Source organism: Triturus cristatus, chromosome 6 (genome assembly GCF_964204655.1).
Source record: "Triturus cristatus chromosome 6, aTriCri1.1, whole genome shotgun sequence".
Lineage (NCBI taxonomy): Eukaryota > Metazoa > Chordata > Amphibia > Caudata > Salamandridae > Triturus > Triturus cristatus.
In genome coordinates, this window is record NC_140589.1 from 98,555,173 (window position 1) to 98,576,357 (window position 21,185).

A 21,185-nucleotide genomic window follows, 5' to 3' on the forward strand; every position below is an offset into this window, starting at 1 on the left:
AAGCTGCTTTGAAATTGAGACAATAGCCACCTCTTGGCTGGCTAAAGCAATTTCAACAAGGGATCTCAAAGTCACAACATAGGGTTGAGTATGCAAATTTAAGCAGCCCCTGATCAAAGCCCTAAGGAAATTGCTGTAAGTGTGCTGGAGTCCAGTTGTCTACCAGGTGCATGGCATTCTTCCAAATTTGCAGGGCCCGTCTGGCCAGGGCATACAAGAGCATGACTCTTCCAGATGACCTCTTACATGGGTCCTATGCTCATTTGGTAAGGATTGCGCTTTGTCAGCAAGACGTTATAGAACCTAAATATATGAGAAACCCCCTCTCTCTTGACAAGAGGAGAACGGAATAACGTGCCAGGTGAAGACCAATAGATGCAACTTCCATCATATGTTAACCTGATAAAGGAGATTAAATCTCCAAAAGGCATGTCAGAAGTGGGATTCGAACCCACGCCTCCAAAGGAGACTGTGGCCTAAACACAGCACCTTAGACCTCTAGGCCATCCTGACAGTATAGGCTTTTAAGAAATGAATAAAAGTTACTCAGAAATGTCTACCTCCATGCAAGCCTGAAATAATTTAAACCTTCAAACACAAGGTGCAACTTTATGCACACGACAATAAACACAGAAGAACACATATGAAGGCACTTTATTTCACAGGTATACAGTTTTCATGCTTTTAGAACACCACATACCTCTCACCAGCTATTTAGTGTCCTGTATCCGACTCACAACATTTCCTTGCCTGCGACCTCTCTCTCTACACAAACAACTACAGCACAGGAAGTAGGAAGGCAATAGGTGGGGCAGTTTATGCAAATTTATGCTGCCAATGTGCCTTGCAGATTCATGCAGGATTTCTAGATCCTTGCTGGATACAAGAGAGTAGGCCTTGTTCCAGATAAACTATCCCTAGCAGGGAAAGTCTGAGCACAGGCACTCTTTTGCTCTATAGCCCCTGGCCTGGGACTCATCCTCACTTGCTGAGGCGTGAAATTCTGCATACCAACTTTGCACAGAAGGTATGTTTGTGGTTGTTCCGGGATGGGTGGGAGGTCAAGAGCAGGGTAAAGCAGGTCTTCTTCACTACTAGACTCCTCTTCTATGCCTCCCTGCCATTCACTCGCTCTGTCTTTGTTTCATTCTCTCCTTCCACAACACTCCTTCTCACTCACTCGCTCTATCACTTGTATTTTTGCCCTTGCTCTGCATTCTATAGTGGAAACATCTCTTGAATGAAGCATCTGAAAATGATGTGACATAAAATTTAAAACCTCCTTATTGGAAACCTAAAACATCACAAGACTTAATGTAACCCATTTCTTTCATAAAAAAGATTTTTAAAGTACCCCACAAAAGAAATATAAAACACCACGAGTTCTAGAAGAATATTACATTAACGTTAAAGATAGAATAGGGCAAATGCATTTGCAGTTGAAACTGAAGTTTGGTACTTATTCAGATATTATTTACATTGCCAATTTTTAGCTGAGATTCTAAAGGAACTGAGAGAGAAAATGGAATTCAAGTTTTGTCAGAAGTGGGATTCGAACCCACGCCTCCAGGAGAGACTGCGGCCTTAACGCAGTGCCTTAGACCACTCGGCCATCCTGACCCCATGCTGCTTTTTCATCTAAAGGGTGAGAAAGATATTAGGAACCAAAAAATGCACAGAGCTTAGGCCAATAGTGGCTAGAGCAAGAAAAAAACTCACTGCACTCTTCCAAGAAGACAATCCTATAAGGCACTGCGAGGGAAATGATCATATTTCTCAAGAAAAAAAGTAGAGTAAACACAGGACTGTCCGAAGTGGGATTTGAACCCACTCCTCCAGAGGAGACTGCGACCTGAACGCAGCGCCTTAGACCACTCGGCCATCCTGACTTGCTTTCCCAGCATCTTCCAGAGGCCAGACAGCCATGCAGGTGAGGTACTGAAAAGGAATGCCCTCAATTTATTTATCCTATTATATGCACTTCCAACAGATCTTTGAACAATCTGTACAGAGCAGGACCTATGGAGAACTCTTTAGAACTTTGAGGCGAACAAAGAGAAAGTGCTCTTCACCAGCCACTTGAACGGCTCAAAGCTGCTTTGAAATTGAGACAATAGCCACCTCTTGGCTGGCTAAAGCAATTTCAACAGGGGATCTCAAAGTCACAACATAGGGCGGAGTATGCAAATTTAAGCAGCCCCTGATGAAAGCCCTGAGGAAATTGCTGTAAGTGTGCTGGAGTCCAGTTGTCTACCAGATGAATGGCATTCTTCCAAATTTGCAGGGCCCGTCTGGCCAGGGCATACAAGAGCATGACTCTTCCAGATGACCTCTTACATGGGTCCTATGCTCATTTGGTAAGGATTGCGCTTTGTCAGCAAGACGTTATAGAACCTAAATATATGAGAAACCCCATCTCTCTTGACAAGAGGAGAACGGAATAACGTGCCAGGTGAAGACCAACAGATGCAACTTCCATCAGATGTTAACCTGATAAAGGAGATTAAATCTCCAAAATGCATGTCAGAAGGGGGATTCGAACCCACGCCTCCAAAGGAGACTGTGGCCTAAACACAGCGCCTTAGACCTCTCGGCCATCCTGACCCCATGCTGCTTTTTCATCTAAAGGGTGAGAAAGATATTAGGAACCAAAAAATGCACAGAGCTTAGGCCAATAGTGGCTAGAGCAAGAAAAAAACTCACTGCACTCTTCCAAGAAGACAATCCTATAAGGCACTGCGAGGGAAATGATCATATTTCTCAAGAAAAAAAGTAGAGTAAACACAGGACAGTCAGAAGTGGGATTTGAACCCACTCCTCCAGAGGAGACTGCGACCTGAACGCAGCGCCTTAGACCACTCGGCCTTCCTGACTTGCTTTCCCAGCATCTTCCAGAGGCCAGACAGCCATGCAGGTGAGGTACTGAAAAGGAATGCCCTCAATTTATTTATCCTATTATATGCACTTCCAACAGATCTTTGAACAATCTGTACAGAGCAGGACCTATGGAGAACTCTTTAGAACTTTGAGGCGAACAAAGAAAAAGTGCTATTCACCAGCCACTTGAACGGCTCAAAGCTGCTTTGAAATTGAGACAATAGCCACCTCTTGGCTGGCTAAAGCAATTTCAACAGGGGATCTCAAAGTCACAACATAGGGCGGAGTATACAAATTTAAGCAGCCCCTGATGAAAGCCCTGAGGAAATTGCTGTAAGTGTGCTGGAGTCCAGTTGTCTACCAGATGAATGGCATTCTTCCAAATTTGCAGGGCCCGTCTGGCCAGGGCATACAAGAGCATGACTCTTCCAGATGACCTCTTACATGGGTCCTATGCTCATTTGGTAAGGATTGCGCTTTGTCAGCAAGACGTTATAGAACCTAAATATATGAGAAACCCCATCTCTCTTGACAAGAGGAGAACGGAATAACGTGCCAGGTGAAGACCAACAGATGCAACTTCCATCAGATGTTAACCTGATAAAGGAGATTAAATCTCCAAAATGCATGTCAGAAGTGGGATTCGAACCCACGCCTCCAAAGGAGACTGTGGCCTAAACACAGCGCCTTAGACCTCTCGGCCATCCTGACAGTATAGACTTTTAAGAAATGAATAAAAGTTACTCACAAACGTCTACCTCCATGCAAGCCTGAAATAATTTAAACCTTCAAACACAAGGTGCAACTTTATGCACAGGACAATAAACACAGAAGAACACATACGAAAGCACTTTATTTCACAGGTATACAGTTTTCATGCTTTTAGAACACAACATACCTCTCACCAGCTATTTAGGGTCCTGTATCCGATTCACAACATTTCCTTGCCTGCGACCTCTCTCTCTACACAAACAACTACAGCACAGGAAGTAGGAAGGCAATAGGTGGGGCAGTTTATGCAAATTTATGCTGCCAATGTGCCTTGCAGATTCATGCAGGATTTCTAGATCCTTGCTGGATACAAGAGAGTAGGCCTTGTTCCAGATAAACTATCCCTAGCAGGGAAAGTCTGAGCACAGGCACTCTTTTGCTCTTTAGCCCCTGGCCTGGGACTCACCCTCACTTGCTGAGGCGTGAAATTCTGCATACCAACTTTGCACAGAAGGTATGTTTGTGGTTGTTTGGGGATGGGTGGGAGGTCAAGAGCAGGGAAAAGCAGGTCTCCTTCACTACTAGACTCCTCTTCTATGCCTCCCTGCCATTCACTCACTCTGTCTTTGTTTCATTCTCTCCTTCCACAACACTCCTTCTCACTCACTCGCTCTATCACTTGCATTTTTGCCCTTGCTCTGCATTCTATAGTGGAAACATCTCTTGAATGAAGCATCTGAAAATGACGTGACATAAAATTTAAAACCTCCTGATTGGAAACCTAAAACATCACAAGACTTAATGTAACCCATTTCTTTCATAAAAAGATTTTTAAAGTACCCCACAAAACAAATATAAAACACCACGAGTGCTAGAAGAATATTACATTAACGTTAAAGATAGAATAGGGCAAATGCATTTGCAGTTGAAACTGAAGTTTGGTACTTATTCAGATATTATTTACATTGCCAATTTTTAGCTGAGATTCTAAAGGAACTGAGAGAGAAAATGGAATTCAAGTTTTGTCAGAAGTGGGATTCGAACCCACGCCTCCAGGAGAGACTGTGGCCTTAACGCAGCGCCTTAGACCACTCGGCCATCCTGACCCCATGCTGCTTTTTCATCTAAAGGGTGAGAAAGATATTAGGAACCAAAAAATGCACAGAGCTTAGGCCAATAGTGGCTAGAGCAAGAAAAAAACTCACTGCACTCTTCCAAGAAGACAATCCTATAAGGCACTGCGAGGGAAATGATCATATTTCTCAAGAAAAAAAGTAGAGTAAACACAGGACTATCAGAAGTGGGATTTGAACCCACGCCTCCAGAGGAGACTGCGACCTGAACGCAGCGCCTTAGACCACTCGGCCATCCTGACTTGCTTTCCCAACATCTTCCAGAGGCCAGACAGCCATGCAGGTGAGGTACTGAAAAGGAATGCCCTCAATTTATTTATCCTATTATATGCACTTCCAACAGATCTTTGAACAATCTGTACAGAGCAGGACCTATGGAGAACTCTTTAGAACTTTGAGGCGAACAAAGAGAAAGTGCTATTCACCAGCCACTTGAACGGCTCAAAGCTGCTTTGAAATTGAGACAATAGCCACCTCTTGGCTGGCTAAAGCAATTTCAACAAGGGATCTCAAAGTCACAACATAGGGTGGAGTATGCAAATTTAAGCAGCCCCTGATCAAAGCCCTGAGGAAATTGCTGTAAGTGTGCTGGAGTCCAGTTGTCTACCAGATGAATGGCATTCTTCCAAATTTGCAGGGCCCGTCTGGCCAGGGCATACAAGAGCATGACTCTTCCAGATGACCTCTTACATGGGTCCTATGCTCATTTGGTAAGGATTGCGCTTTGTCAGCAAGACGTTATAGAACCTAAATATACGAGAAACCCCATCTCTCTTGATAAGAGGAGAACGGAATAACGTGCCAGGTGAAGACCAACAGATGCAACTTCCATCAGATGTTAACCTGATAAAGGAGATTAAATCTCCAAAAGGCATGTCAGAAGTGGTATTCGAACCCACGCCTCCAAAGGAGACTGTGGCCTAAACACAGCACCTTAGACCTCTCGGCCATCCTGACAGTATAGGCTTTTAAGAAATGAATAAAAATTACTCAGAAACGTCTACCTCCATGCAAGCCTGAAATAATTTAAACCTTCAAACACAAGGTGCAACTTTATGCACAGGACAATAAACACAGAAGAACACATACGAAAGCACTTTATTTCACAGGTATACAGTTTTCATGCTTTTAGAACACCACATACCTCTCACCAGCTATTTAGGGTCCTGTATCCGACTCACAACATTTCCTTGCCTGCGACCTCTCTCTCTACACAAACAACTACAGCACAGGAAGTAGGAAGGCAATAGGTGGGGCAGTTTATGCAAATTTATGCTGCCAATGTGCCTTGCAGATTCATGCAGGATTTCTAGATCCTTGCTGGATACAAGAGAGTAGGCCTTGTTCCAGATAAACTATCCCTAGCAGGGAAAGTCTGAGCACAGGCACTCTTTTGCTCTTTAGCCCCTGGCCTGGGACTCACCCTCACTTGCTGAGGCGTGAAATTCTGCATACCTACTTTGCAAAGAAGGTATGTTCGTGGTTGTTTGGGAATGGGTGGGAGGTCAAGAGCAGGGAAAAGCAGGTCTCCTTCACTACTAGACTCCTCTTCTATGCCTCCCTGCCATTCACTCACTCTGTCTTTGTTTCATTCTCTCCTTCCACAACACTCCTTCTCACTCACTCGCTCTATCACTTGTATTTTTGCCCTTGCTCTGCATTCTATAGTGGAAACATCTCTTGAATGAAGCATCTGAAAATGACGTGACATAAAATTTAAAACCTCCTTATTGGAAACCTAAAACATCACAAGACTTAATGTAACCCATTTCTTTCATAAAAAAGATTTTTAAAGTACCCCACAAAAGAAATATAAAACACCACGAGTGCTAGAAGAATATTACATTAACGTTAAAGATAGAATAGGGCAAATGCATTTGCAGTTGAAACTGAAGTTTGGTACTTATTCAGATATTATTTACATTGCCAATTTTTAGCTGAGATTCTAAAGGAACTGAGAGAGAAAATGGAATTCAAGTTTTGTCAGAAGTGGGATTCGAACCCACGCCTCCAGTAGAGACTGCGGCCTTAACGCAGCGCCTTAGACCACTCGGCCATCCTGACCCCATGCTGCTTTTTCATCTAAAGGGTGAGAAAGATATTAGGAACCAAAAAATGCACAGAGCTTAGGCCAATAGTGGCTAGAGCAAGAACAAAACTCACTGCACTCTTCCAAGAAGACAATCCTATAAGCCACTGCGAGGGAAATGATCATATTTCTCAAGAAAAAAAGTAGAGTAAACACAGGACTGTCAGAAGTGGGATTTGAACCCACGTCTCCAGAGGAGACTGCGACCTGAACGCAGCGCCTCAGACCACTCGGCCATCCAGACTTGCTTTCCCAGCGTCTACCAGAGGCCAAACAGCCATGCAGGTGAGGTACTGAAAAGGAATGCCCTCAATTTATTTATCCTATTATATGCACTTCCAACAGATCTTTGAACAATCTGTACAGAGCAGGACCTATGGAGAACTCTTTAGAACTTTGAGGCGAACAAAGAGAAAGTGCTATTCACCAGCCACTTGAACGGCTCAAAGCTGCTTTGAAATTGAGACAATAGCCACCTCTTGGCTGGCTAAAGCAATTTCAACAAAGGATCTCAAAGTCACAACATAGGGTGGAGTATGCAAATTTAAGCAGCCCCTGATTAAAGCCCTAAGGAAATTGCTGTAAGTGTGCTGGAGTCCAGTTGTCTACCAGATGCATGGCATTCTTCCAAATTTGCAGGGCCCGTCTGGCCAGGGCATACAAGAGCATGACTCTTCCAGATGACCTCTTACATGGGTCCTATGCTCATTTGGTAAGGATTGCGCTTTGTCAGCAAGACGTTATAGAACCTAAATATATGAGAAACCCCATCTCTCTTGACAAGAGGAGAACGGAATAACGTGCCAGGTGAAGACCAACAGATGCAACTTCCATCAGATGTTAACCTGATAAAGGAGATTAAATCTCCAAAAGGTATGTCAGAAGTGGGATTCAAACCCACGCCTCCAAAGGAGACTGTGGCCTAAACACAGCACCTTAGACCTCTCGGCCATCCTGACAGTATAGGCTTTTAAGAAATGAATAAAAGTTACTCAGAAACGTCTACCTCCATGCAAGCCTGAAATAATTTAAACCTTCAAACACAAGGTGCAACTTTATGCACAGGACAATAAACACAGAAGAACACATACGAAAGCACTTTATTTCACAGGTATACAGTTTTCATGCTTTTAGAACACCACATACCTCTGTGGAAATTTAGCTTATAACTGAACATTATCTGCGCCATCTTGCCTCTCCCCAGCGCCACGCACAGCGAACGCACGGCCGCCATTTTAGGCACCCCACTCTCTCTCCCCGCTCATTGTCGATCGCCAGCGCGTTCCCCTGGCGCAGCAAGCATCCCCCGCGCGCCGGCCACCTCCGCTCTCTCATACACGGGCCATAAACCCTCTCCTTCTGCGCGACCCTGCCATGGAACCGCATCCCACGCCTGACCGACATCCCATACATGGTCATGCATCTCTTTGATAGCCCCCTTCCTCTGCGCCCCATTGTCCGAACCGATCCCAGGCCATCACCTAGCCCTGCGGATGCAGTTTATTGTCCCTACTGTAAGGAAAACGCCCCACATCAAAGGGATTACAGTAGATCAAGGCCCCCCACCCCCTGAGACCCGACCGGTCACACACACCCCCCGGGAATTGGCGGAATATCCTGCTGTGTGATAGCCATCTCCTACTGCGGGTGGGGTGGGAACTTCTACTGTAGCTGTGCGTGGGATCGGATCTGAGCCAAGGATTCTGAAGACATTCTTTCATTCATCAAAGTGATCTCAAGAATGTGCCATGTATAATAAACCTGCAATAAAGTCATAAACCTGTGTATAAGAGGCTAGGCCTCAGAGATGTGGTTAGAGCACCTCGTGACGATACCTTGCTGTCTGATCTGATGTGTTCTGCTCCGACGGAATAAAACTTTGTTTCCTGCCTTCCAGTCTCCGGCGCCTGCCTCTTTATTGGTTTAACATCGAATGGTATAAGAGGCGATTACCGCCGGGCAATACTTGAAAGGTTATCGACTGAAACTGCCGCTACCGTTTAACAATTGGCGTCCCAAGCGTGGGGCCCATCAGCGACACGTGGATCCAGTGGGAGAGGTCCCGACGATAGAGTGAACGACTGCAACGATCGGGAGAGCTCCTGCCCGATAGACCCTCGTCTGGCAGCCGATCATCCGAACTTCACTGGTTCCGAGCAGACCTCTCTCGAGTGATCTACGGTCCTGACTGGGAACCATCAGGAGTGTCGCGGCAAATACGGAGAGTAGAGGACGATCGGGCGCTGGAGGCGGAAGACGAGAAACTGTCCACGCGGTCCGGGTAAGGTCGTGAAACACGACAAATTGCGAAACGATTGATTGATTGATTGAAATACTAGTATTGCTTATTGATTGTTCTCTTTGAGATATTCGCTGTCTACAAACGGGGAGGAGTAGAAATACTCTCTCTCTCTCTCCCTTTGCAGATAGTGAAGGGTAGGTAACGCAGACTTTTGTCCCCGTTGTAACCCGTCGTGCCTATCTTTATCTCCCCACTGATTGATTGTCCGAACATTGATTGTTTTGAAGAATAGTGCTCTTTGAGATATTTTCTGTTTGCAAATAACGTAGAATAGAAATATTCTGTCTAGTCTTTGCAAATAGTGACGGGTAGGTAACGCAGACTTTTGTCCCCGTTGAAACCCGTCGTGCCTATCTTTATCTCCCCATTGATTGATTGATTGTCCGAACACTAGCTGTTCGATATTGGTTCTTTTGGAGGTATTCTCTGCTTACAAATAACGAGGAATAGAGATATTCTGTCTAGTCTTTGCAAGCAGTGAAAAGATAGGTAGTGCTGACTTTTGTCCCCGTTGAAACCCGTCATGCCTATCTTCTCCCCACTGATTGGTAGTTGGTTCTGCCCGGACCGCTTATTAGAGGTGAACCATCCGGCTCCTCTGGAAGGCACCCCTAATAAGGACATGTTCACTAAATACGAACTAATCGCCGTAGTTTATGGCAAGCTATGGCATAAAATATACAAAGGGGGACCCCGAGAGTCAGTGGCCACTGGTAGGATCCTTTTTTTTGACCCTACAAAACTAAAAAAACGCTAGGAAATAGCCCTTTGTGGGATATATGGAACTAAGGGAAGGAGCCAAGCTCACGGTCAAGACGGCCACGAGGTAGCCCGGCTCCATCGCTCTCGCTGCCTAAACATGTCTGCCCTACCACCCACCCCGCCCAGTAAAAACGACCGAAATCCCACACAACCGGAAGCCTGTTGATACCCACCATCGACGTCACCGAACTTGACTAGGATCACGCACAATTGGACTATGCCATTTTCCGATTACACTGTAACTAGATTGCAAATATGTACAACACTCCAACAAAGTAGTATGATTAAACATTTTAATAACTTATAGATATAACAACATTCCGACGAGGTGAACAGGTTAAAACACGTTTTAAACAACTATTTACATGACAGTCTGCTGCGACCTGCATCCCAAAAGCATTTACGTCCACGTGACACCGTCCTCGCCTCTCCTCCCTCGAAATTGCAACATTGGCCTGTTTTGGGCGGTCCTCTTAGTCGGCCTTGGGCTATAAAAGCCATGCAAAAATCCATTGACATCAGTGGCGGACAACTGTGCGAATAGTCCGGAAGCCACACGCGGCGCCAAGACCCTGGCAACGCCGAGGTGGGTCTGCCACGTCGTGCAGATCTTCCCATTCTCTTCTTCCTTCAATAACGGAGGGTGCCCTGGCGGGGGGAAGCGACGCGGACGGACCTCCCCCACCTCCCCAGGTGGAGGCTCGCCAGCAGATGAGGGCACCCCAACCGTCTCTTTCACCGACCAGCCGAGTTGCACCCCAACCGTCTCTTTCACCGACCAGCCGAGTTGCACGCAGCCATTTCACTCGCCGGCCAGCCGAGTTGCACCCAGCCATTTCACTCGCCGCCCAGATGAGTGAGCGCCCCTGCACTCACCGACCAGCTGCAGCAAGACAGCCATTTACGTCTTGCCTGCCGGACAGCCGCCCAGGCGCGGGTTCCTTTCTGCACCAATATTGCCATTAACGTTTGACTCGAGAGGTGGGTCCCAGCAGCAGAATGATCGGGGGACCCACCCCGGTGGCTGTAACGAAGAGCTGCTGCTGCTGCTGCCTTTGGACTCTGACGGTCGGTTCTTCGGATCCAGGCCTAGCCCACCGTGAGACGGTTCTGGACTCGGAAGCTTGTCTGCTTGGGCGTGGGCCCCACCCTTGACAAAACGCCCCCTCAGCTTTGCAGAGTCTGCGGGAGTCATTGGCACTCGACTCCCGCGGACTTCCGGTGAGGGCAAGCCGCCGCCATTGTTCTTTGCCCCGGGCGACAACCACCTTGCCTCCGCCGGATGCCATGAAAGAGACTGATTCAAGGCGGCGACAGCGAGACCTGCCTGCTGTCCCGCCCTGAGGATGGATCACGGCATCGCTGCGAGATCGTGGTGACGTCATGCTGACGTAAGCTGACGCTAACAAAAGTTCTCGAACTACCGAAAAAGATTCTGGTCCAGCAGCTAGTTAGTGGAAAGACTTAGACTGTGCACTAGACCCACCCGACCTCGCCCCAAAATGGCGCCGAGACGCCTCTCACACCGTGGCCGGCCTGAACGGTTGTAGGCCCGTATTTTGTATACTGACGTTGTTTTAAATAAAGGGCTTTTTAAAGGAATTACGGAATCAGTGTCATGACAAATCATCTAGGTTGGTAAAGGTTTTTCTTTTGAATAAATGATTGTTACTCCCAATCAATAGAAAACAGATAATGCAGACCCCATTTGCCTGAATCTTTTTGACTAACGGAATTTGTACCCGTCACACCTGTCTTTTTCCAAGAGTTGTTAGAAAATGGTCGACTATAGCTTAAGGTGTATGCCGAATGCAAGGTATGGTATCTTGCACCATAACATACGACCGATTGAGAAATACATGTACGACCAGGGAACCCAAATTTAGGAGATGAATGAAATAGAGCATCTTTGTCTCGGAAGAAAAGAATAATAGGTCTGTGGTACTACCCACTCCTGCGACTAGCCTGGTACGCGGTAAGTAGAACTTTTTCGTGTCTACGCGCGCTAAGGTACTTTGAATACTGCACATCCCCTCCCCTCTTTTCCCTCTCTATAGGTCACAACGAAGTTCCGACTGAAGAATGGAGTGGACATGGACCGCACCATGTTCAATATAGGGAAAAACATAGACAAACGTTGTGGGATAATGCGCAAAGTGCAGACCACCATTGGGAACATGAAAAGCTGTATGGTATGATTGTGCGTGTGTGCTACGATTATGCGGTATGAATGTGTATGCATTTCATGCTTGGGTCGCATGAAGAGAGCGTCATCGTATGATTGAAGTGCTCGTCCATCGATCAAAGGGAGGGGAGAAAAAGGTCCAACACCCCTCCCCAAGATAAACTACAAAAATACTGAAAACACGCAGCATACATAGGAAAGAGGACAGGAAAGGAGAGGTCCCCATACTCAACGTAGCCCTGAGTCTCCGTCTTAAGTTTCTGCGCTTGATGCATGTACTGTCACACCCTATCCGGTATTTGTGTGTACGTGATCACCGAATTCATGTCTTTCCCCCGCTTGTGTTTTCTTACATCGAACTGACCCATGCTACGCCATGTTGTGTGTGCACCAAGTAGCCTATTATCATACACATGTCTCTCTCTCTCTCTCGTTTTGTGTCGTACGTATGCCAAATAGCCAACTTGATGCGCACGTCTCTCTCTCTCTCTCTCTCTCTCTCTCTCTCTCTCCCTCCCCCTCTCTCTCTCTCTCTCTCTCTCTCTCTCTCTCTCTCTCCCTCTCTCTCTCCCTCCCTCACTGAAGGCTTCCTTGCCCTCTTTCTTTTTGAATAAATTACACGACACATACCTCCTCAGTCTGTGTATAATTGGCCTCAAACACGGCGGTGTTCGAACAAATTGACAGAAACAAAAACGACCGTACTTTACCACGTTACTACCTCTCCTTTCTGCAAATGTTGAACTTAATTGGCTGAGAAAGAAAGGACAGGTAAGACGACTGATGTCTCCCAATTTGGCCCTCATCACGGGGACTATATGTCAGTGGTTTGCGTTCTTAGAGCCTCAACGACACCATCTCCACCGCCCAGAACTGCCCCCGCCCAAGTGTCCCGAACTAGAATGTCCAAACACCCGTCCTCCCAGAATCACCCCAGCTCTGTACTAGCCGTCCCAGAGTATTTCGAGCAAAACAACTGATGACTTTGTTCTCTAAAGGTACATTGCCTAAGCTGATGAGGGTTACCTATTGTCTCCAGCAAGAAAAATGTTTAGCTTATGTCCCTCCCCGAAATAGATACCTGTGAACCCATGACAGCAGCACCTCGTACTTTTCTTTCATAAACCTAGCAGTCCTCGGAGGAAAATGTGTATTAACAGAGCTTGTGTTGAGATGAACGAGCCTCTACCGGAGAAGCCGGTTCGAATTTTTTTAATATAGACCAGAAGGTTGACAGATGTCAGGCTTCCTGCAACGATTATAAGGCACAGGAATCGACACCTAGCAAGCCAGACGATGGACAGAAACACCCACAGAAACCTGCACCACAGCAATGATTAATAAACTAGTAACACACACTGACATAACAGTTAATAAACACGAATCATACAACAACCGATAAAAGCATTTCCCCAATTACTCGGTGGTTGGGAGAGAGGATGAAGTGTGTAAATGTCTTCCCTGCCAACTCTCTAAGATTTTGTTTCTTGTACTCATTCAAAGATAACCTGCGGCCATCGGAAGAGAGGGGTCGGACGTGACGCACAGCCTGGCTGCGGACCATGGAACATCTATGGCATCGACCAAACGGGAAGCAACGAAGCAAAAAGGGCGTGAGACGAGGCACCATTATCAGCATGATAAGCGATAGAACGAAGGGCTATCTCGAGGCCCCCTGCTCGCTGACCAGCGTGCCTGAAGTCCCAACCCGTCGGGCCCGATTGATGGGCCCAGTGCTGGAAGATTCTGCCCCCCTTGGTCCGCTTTTTGATCCGACCCCACTCCACCCCCTCTTCCCCCGGCATCCCGAAGCACGCCACACCCCTTCTCTCTCTCTCTCTTTTATATGGATTTTGAATTTGACTTAACTACAGAAGAACAAAAAGCGGATACCACGTCTCAAAGCACCTATGATGAACTGTGTTAGGGAACAGGACTGTGATCAGAGAACAGCGAATGGTCACACCCCGCCACGTGAGAAATTGGATTTGAGCTGGACCTTAGCTCCACCGCCGGTGCTCAACAGTGCCAACACAAGAAGAAGAACAAAAAGAGCTTACCAGTGATGGCTCTCTATAATAGGACACTGGAAAGAAGAACTCCCTCCCATGACTGTAACTCATGTTAAGTTGAATTCCTCTCCCAACCACCTTTTTATATTAACTATCTTCCTATCGAGTTTTCATGATGCTGCGTCAGTCACTTCCGACTATACACTGAGAAGTTAAGAAAATCTAACTTTGTATAATGACATTCATACAACACCAGCCATACACACGACTATACTGACTATTTTTGATCCACACGAAGTCTGGGCCTTAAGTAATGTATGAAATATCCCTTGTTTTGCCAGAGACATTTTTTTTACTTTACAGTATCATGTTTGTGCTCAAACAAGCTCCCCTCCTCCTATCCCTGGGCCTGACATGCGGCACAGCTGATGCAATTTTGTATGTACTACCTCCTCGCCTGCTTTATCAACTGTATGTAACTATGTACAAATGTGTCAGATTGCTCCTGTCTGTCCTAAAAACTCTGTACTTTTAAGGAATGCATGAAAAACATTCACGATATTATAGCTAAAGGGTTAACGAAGGTGAATGTCGGCCATGCAAGCTGGCGAGATATGTTAAAAGGGAGGACTGTGGAAATTTAGCTTATAACTGAACATTATCTGCGCCATCTTGCCTCTCCCCAGCGCCACGCACAGCGAACGCACGGCCGCCATTTTAGGCACCCCACTCTCTCTCCCCGCTCATTGTCGATCGCCAGCGCGTTCCCCTGGCGCTGCAAGCATCCCCCGCGCTCCGGCCACCCCCGCTCTCTCATACACGGGCCATAAACCCTCTCCTTCTGCGCGACCCTGCCATGGAACCGCATCCCACGCCTGACCGACATCCCATACATGGTCATGCATCTCTTTGATAGCCCCCTTCTTCTGCGCCCCATTGTCCGAACCGATCCCAGGCCATCACCTAGCCCTGTGGATGCAGTTTATTGTCCCTACTGTAAGGAAAACGCCCCACATCAAAGGGATTACAGTAGATCAAGGCCCCCCACCCCCTGAGACCCGACCGGTCACACACACCCCCCGGGAATTGGCGGAATATCCTGCTGTGTGATAGCCATCTCCTACTGCGGGTGGGGTGGGAACTTCTACTGTAGCTATGCGTGGGATCGGATCTGAGCCAAGGATTCTGAAGACGTTCTTTCATTCATCAAAGTGATCTCAAGAATGTGCCATGTATGATAAACCTGCAATAAAGTCATAAACCTGTGTATAAGAGGCCAGGCCTCAGAGATGCAGTTAGAGCACCTCGTGACGATACCTTGCTGTCTGATCTGATGTGTTCTGCTCCGACGGAATAAAACTTTGTTTCCTGCCTTCCAGTCTCCGGCGCCTGCCTCTTTATTGGTTTAACATCGAATGGTATAAGAGGCGATTACCGCCGGGCAATATTTGAAAGGTTATCGACTGAAACTGCCGCTACCGTTTAACACCTCTCACCAGCTATTTAGGGTCCTGTACCCGACTCACAACATTTCCTTGCCTGCGACCTCTCTCTCTACACAAACAACTACAGCACAGGAAGTAGGAAGGCAATAGGTGGGGCAGTTTATGCAAATTTATGCTGCCAATGTGCCTTGCAGATTCATGCAGGATTTCTAGATCCTTGCTGGATACAAGAGAGTAGGCCTTGTTCCAGATAAACTATCCCTAGCAGGGAAAGTCTGAGCACAGGCACTCTTTTGCTCTTTAGCCCCTGGCCTGGGACTCACCCTCACTTGCTGAGGCGTGAAATTCTGCATACCAACTTTGCACAGAAGGTATGTTTGTGGTTGTTTGGGGATGGGTGGGAGGTCAAGAGCAGGGAAAAGCAGGTCTCCTTCACTACTAGACTCCTCTTCTATGCCACCCTGCCATTCACTCACTCTGTCTTTGTTTCATTCTCTCCTTCCACAACACTCCTTCTCACTCACTCGCTCTATCACTTGTATTTTTGCCCTTGCTCTGCATTCTATAGTGGAAACATCTCTTGAATGAAGCATCTGAAAATGACGTGACATAAAATTTAAAACCTCCTTATTGGAAACCTAAAACATCACAAGACTTAATGTAACCCATTTCTTTCATAAAAAAGATTTTTAAAGTACCCCACAAAACAAATATAAAACACCACGAGTGCTAGAAGAATATTACATTAACGTTAAAGATAGAATAGGGCAAATGCATTTGCAGTTGAAACTGAAGTTTGGTACTTATTCAGATATTATTTACATTGCCAATTTTTAGCTGAGATTCTAAAGGAACTGAGAGAGAAAATGGAATTCAAGTTTTGTCAGAAGTGGGATTCGAACCCACGCCTCCAGGAGAGACTGCGGCCTTAACGCAGCGCCTTAGACCACTCGGCCATCCTGACCCCATGCTGCTTTTTCATCTAAAGGGTGAGAAAGATATTAGGAACCAAAAAATGCACAGAGCTTAGGCCAATAGTGGCTAGAGCAAGAAAAAAACTCACTGCACTCTTCCAAGAAGACAATCCTATAAGCCACTGCGAGGGAAATGATCATATTTCTCAAGAAAAAAGTAGAGTAAACACAGGACTGTCAGAAGTGGGATTTGAACCCACGCCTCCAGAGGAGACTGCAACCTGAACGCAGCGCCTTAGACCACTCGGCCATCCTGACTTGCTTTCCCAGCATCTACCAGAGGCCAAACAGCCATGCAGTTGAGGTACTGAAAAGGAATGCCCTCAATTTATTTGTCCTATTATATGCACTTCCAACAGATCTTTGAACAATCTGTACAGAGCAGGACCTATGGAGAACTCTTTAGAACTTTGAGGCGAACAAAGAGAAAGTGCTATTCACCAGCCACTTGAACGGCTCAAAGCTGCTTTGAAATTGAGACAATAGCCACCTCTTGGCTGGCTAAAGCAATTTCAACAAAGGATCTCAAAGTCACAACATAGGGTGGAGTATGCAAATTTAAGCAGCCCCTGATCAAAGCCCTAAGGAAATTGCTGTAAGTGTGCTGGAGTCCAGTTGTCTACCAGATGCATGGCATTCTTCCAAATTTGCAGGGCCCGTCTGGCCAGGGCATACAAGAGCATGACTCTTCCAGATGACCTCTTACATGGGTCCTATGCTCATTTGGTAAGGATTGCGCTTTGTCAGCAAGACGTTATAGAACCTAAATATATGAGAAACCCCATCTCTCTTGACAAGAGGAGAACGGAATAACGTGCCAGGTGAAGACCAACAGATGCAACTTCCATCAGATGTTAACCTGATAAAGGAGATTAAATCTCCAAAAGGCATGTCAGAAGTGGGATTCGAACCCACGCCTCCAAAGGAGACGGTGGCCTAAACACAGCGCCTTAGTCCTCTCAGCCATCCTGACAGTATAGGCTTTTAAGAAATGAATAAAAGTTACTCAGAAACGTCTACCTCCATGCAAGCCTGAAATAATTTAAACCTTCAAACACAAGGTGCAACTTTATGCACAGGACAATAAACACAGAAGAACACATACGACAGCACTTTATTTCACAGGTATACAGTTTTCATGCTTTTAGAACACAACATACCTCTCACCAGCTATTTAGGGTCCTGTATCCGACTCACAACATTTCCTTGCCTGCGACCTCTCTCTCTACACAAACAACTACAGCACAGAAAGTAGAAAGGCAATAGGTGGGGCAGTTTATGCAAATTTATGCTGCCAATGTGCCTTGCAGATTCATGCAGGATTTCTAGATCCTTGCTGGATACAAGAAAGAAGGACTTGTTCCAGATAAACTATCCCTAGCAGGGAAAGTCTGAGCACAGGCACTCTTTTGCTCTTTAGCCCCTGGCCTGGGACTCACCCTCACTTGCTGAGGCGTGAAATTCTGCATACCAACTTTGCACAGAAGGTATGTTTGTGGTTGTTTGGGGATGGGTGGGAGGTCAAGAGCAGGGAAAAGCAGGTCTCCTTCACTACTAGACTCCTCTTCTATGCCTCCCTGCCATTCACTCACTCTGTCTTTGTTTCATTCTCTCCTTCCACAACACTCCTTCTCACTCACTCGCTCTATCACTTGTATTTTTGCCCTTGCTCTGCATTCTATAGTGGAAACATCTCTTGAATGAAGCATCTGAAAATGACGTGACATAAAATTTAAAACCTCCTTATTGGAAACCTAAAACATCACAAGACTTAATGTAACCCATTTCTTTCATAAAAAAGATTTTTAAAGTACCCCACAAATCAAATATAAAACACCACGAGTGCTAGAAGAATATTACATTAACGTTAAAGATAGAATAGGGCAAATGCATTTGCAGTTGAAACTGAAGTTTGGTACTTATTCAGATATTATTTACATTGCCAATTTTTAGCTGAGATTCTAAAGGAACTGAGAGAGAAAATGGAATTCAAGTTTTGTCAGAAGTTGGATTCAAACCCACGCCTCCAGGAGAGACTGCGGCCTTAACGCAGCGCCTTAGACCACTCGGCATCCTGACCCCATGCTGCTTTATCATCTAAAGGGTGAGAAAGATATTAGGAACCAAAAAATGCACAGAGCTTAGGCCAATAGTGGCTAGAGCAAGAAAAAAACTCACTGCACTCTTCCAAGAAGACAATCCTATAAGCCACTGCGAGGGAAATGATCATATTTCTCAAGAAAAAAAGTAGAGTAAACACAGGACTGTCAGAAGTGGGATTTGAACCCACGCCTCCAGAGGAGACTGCGACCTGAACGCAGCGCCTTAGACCACTCGGCCATCCTGACTTTCTTTCCCAGCATCTACCAGAGGCCAAACAGCCATGCAGGTGAGGTACTGAAAAGGAATGCCCTCAATTTATGTATCCTATTATATGCACTTCCAACAGATCTTTGAACAATCTGTACAGAGCAGGACCTATGGAGAACTCTTTAGAACTTTGAGGCGAACAAAGAGAAAGTGCTATTCACCAGCCACTTGAACGGCTCAAAGCTGCTTTGAAATTGAGACAATAGCCACCTCTTGGCTGGCTAAACCAATTTCAACAAAGGATCTCAAAGTCACAACATAGGGTGGAGTATGCAAATTTAAGCAGCCCCTGATCAAAGCCCTAAGGAAATTGCTGTAAGTGTGCTGGAGTCCAGTTGTCTACCAGATGAATGGCATTCTTCCAAATTTGCAGGGCCCGTCTGGCCAGGGCATACAAGAGCATGACTCTTCCAGATGACCTCTTACATGGGTCCTATGCTCATTTGGTAAGGATTGCGCTTTGTCAGCAAGACGTTATAGAACCTAAATATATGAGAAACCCCATCTCTCTTGACAAGAGGAGAACGGAATAACGTGCCAGGTGAAGACCAACAGATGCAACTTCCATCAGATGTTAACCTGATAAAGGAGATTAAATCTCCAAAAGGCATGTCAGAAGTGGGATTCGAACCCACGCCTCCAAAGGAGACTGCGGCCTAAACAAAGCGCCTTAGACCTCTCGGCCATCCTGACAGTATAGGCTTTTAAGAAATGAATAAAAGTTACTCAGAAACGTCTACCTCCATGCAAGCCTGAAATAATTTAAACCTTCAAACACAAGGTGCAACTTTATGCACAGGACAATAAACACAGAAGAACACATACGAAAGCACTTTATTTCACAGGTATACAGTTTTCATGCTTTTAGAACACCACATACCTCTCACCAGCTATTTAGGGTCCTGTATCCGACTCACAACATTTCCTTGCCTGCGACCTCTCTCTCTACACAAACAACTACAGCACAGGAAGTAGGAAGGCAATAGGTGGGGCAGTTTATGCAAATTTATGCTGCCAATGTGCCTTGCAGATTCATGCAGGATTTCTAGATCCTTGCTGGATACAAGAGAGTAGGCCTTGTTCCAGATAAACTATCCCTAGCAGGGAAAGTCTGAGCACAGGCACTCTTTTGCTCTTTAGCCCCTGGCCTGGGACTCACCCTCAGTTGCTGAGGCGTGAAATTCTGCATACCAACTTTGCACAGAAGGTATGTTTGTGGTTGTTTGGGGATGGGTGGGAGGTCAAGAGCAGGGAAAAGCAGGTCTCCTTCACTACTAGACTCCTCTTCTATGCCTCCCTGCCGTTCACTCACTCTGTCTTTGTTTCATTCTCTCCTTCCACAACACTCCTTCTCGCTCACTCGCTCTATCACTTGTATTTTTGCCCTTGCTCTGCATTCTATAGTGGAAACATCTCTTGAATGAAGCATCTGAAAATGACGTGACATAAAATTTAAAACCTCCTTATTGGAAACCTAAAACATCACAAGACTTAATGTAACCCATTTCTTTCATAAAAAAGATTTTTAAAGTACCCCACAAAACAAATATAAAACACCACGAGTGCTAGAAGAATATTACATTAACGTTAAAGATAGAATAGGGCAAATGCATTTGCAGTTGAAACTGAAGTTTGGTACTTATTCAGATATTATTTACATTGCCAATTTTTAGCTGAGATTCTAAAGGAACTGAGAGAGAAAATGGAATTCAAGTTTTGTCAGAAGTGGGATTTGAAACCACGCCTCCAGTAGAGACTGCGGCCTTAACACAGCGCCTTAGACCACTCGGCCATCCTGATCCCATGCTGCTTTTTCACCTAAAGGGTGAGAAATATATTAGGAACCAAAAAATGCACAGAGCTTAGGCCAATAGTGGCTAGAGCAAGAAAAAAACTCACTGCACTCTTCCAAGAAGACAATCCTATAAGCCACTGCGAGGGAAATGATCATATTTCTCAAGAAAAAAATTAGAGTAAACACAGGACTGTCAGAAGTGGGATTTGAACCCCCACCTCCAGAGGAGACTGCGACCTGAACGCCTGCGCCTTAGACCACTCGGCCATCCTGACTTGCTTTCCCAGCATCTTCCAGAGGCCAGACAGCCATGCAGGTGAGGTACTGAAAAGGAATGCCCTCAATTTATTTATCCTATTATATGCACTTCCAACAGATCTTTGAACAATCTGTACAGAGCAGGACCTATGGAGAACTCTTTAGAACTTTGAGGCGAACAAAGAGAAAGTGCTATTCACCAGCCACTTGAACGGCTCAAAGCTGCTTTGAAATTGAGACAATAGCCACCTCTTGGCTGGCTAAAGCAATTT

The 21,185-nt window shown here is 45.8% G+C and overlaps 11 non-coding genes across 11 annotated transcripts; all 11 read right to left on the reverse strand.

Annotated features, from left to right (window-relative positions):
• Positions 1-430: 430 nt before the first annotated feature.
• Positions 431-513, reverse strand: TRNAL-UAG (transfer RNA leucine (anticodon UAG)). Its single transcript has one exon. It is a non-coding gene; the product is annotated as a tRNA-Leu (tRNA).
• Positions 514-1,537: 1,024 nt separating this feature from the next.
• On the reverse strand, positions 1,538-1,620 carry TRNAL-AAG (transfer RNA leucine (anticodon AAG)). Its single transcript has one exon. It is a non-coding gene; the product is annotated as a tRNA-Leu (tRNA).
• Positions 1,621-2,521: 901 nt separating this feature from the next.
• TRNAL-UAG (transfer RNA leucine (anticodon UAG)) lies at positions 2,522-2,604 on the reverse strand. Its single transcript has one exon. It is a non-coding gene; the product is annotated as a tRNA-Leu (tRNA).
• Positions 2,605-3,505: 901 nt separating this feature from the next.
• Positions 3,506-3,588, reverse strand: TRNAL-UAG (transfer RNA leucine (anticodon UAG)). The gene has a single exon. It is a non-coding gene; the product is annotated as a tRNA-Leu (tRNA).
• A 1,023-nt stretch (positions 3,589-4,611) lies between these two features.
• TRNAL-AAG (transfer RNA leucine (anticodon AAG)) lies at positions 4,612-4,694 on the reverse strand. Its single transcript has one exon. It is a non-coding gene; the product is annotated as a tRNA-Leu (tRNA).
• A 186-nt stretch (positions 4,695-4,880) lies between these two features.
• On the reverse strand, positions 4,881-4,963 carry TRNAL-CAG (transfer RNA leucine (anticodon CAG)). Its single transcript has one exon. It is a non-coding gene; the product is annotated as a tRNA-Leu (tRNA).
• Positions 4,964-6,702: 1,739 nt separating this feature from the next.
• On the reverse strand, positions 6,703-6,785 carry TRNAL-AAG (transfer RNA leucine (anticodon AAG)). Its single transcript has one exon. It is a non-coding gene; the product is annotated as a tRNA-Leu (tRNA).
• A 9,612-nt stretch (positions 6,786-16,397) lies between these two features.
• On the reverse strand, positions 16,398-16,480 carry TRNAL-AAG (transfer RNA leucine (anticodon AAG)). The gene has a single exon. It is a non-coding gene; the product is annotated as a tRNA-Leu (tRNA).
• Positions 16,481-16,665: 185 nt separating this feature from the next.
• On the reverse strand, positions 16,666-16,748 carry TRNAL-CAG (transfer RNA leucine (anticodon CAG)). The gene has a single exon. It is a non-coding gene; the product is annotated as a tRNA-Leu (tRNA).
• Positions 16,749-18,755: 2,007 nt separating this feature from the next.
• Positions 18,756-18,838, reverse strand: TRNAL-CAG (transfer RNA leucine (anticodon CAG)). The gene has a single exon. It is a non-coding gene; the product is annotated as a tRNA-Leu (tRNA).
• A 632-nt stretch (positions 18,839-19,470) lies between these two features.
• TRNAL-UAG (transfer RNA leucine (anticodon UAG)) lies at positions 19,471-19,553 on the reverse strand. The gene has a single exon. It is a non-coding gene; the product is annotated as a tRNA-Leu (tRNA).
• Positions 19,554-21,185: the final 1,632 nt, after the last annotated feature.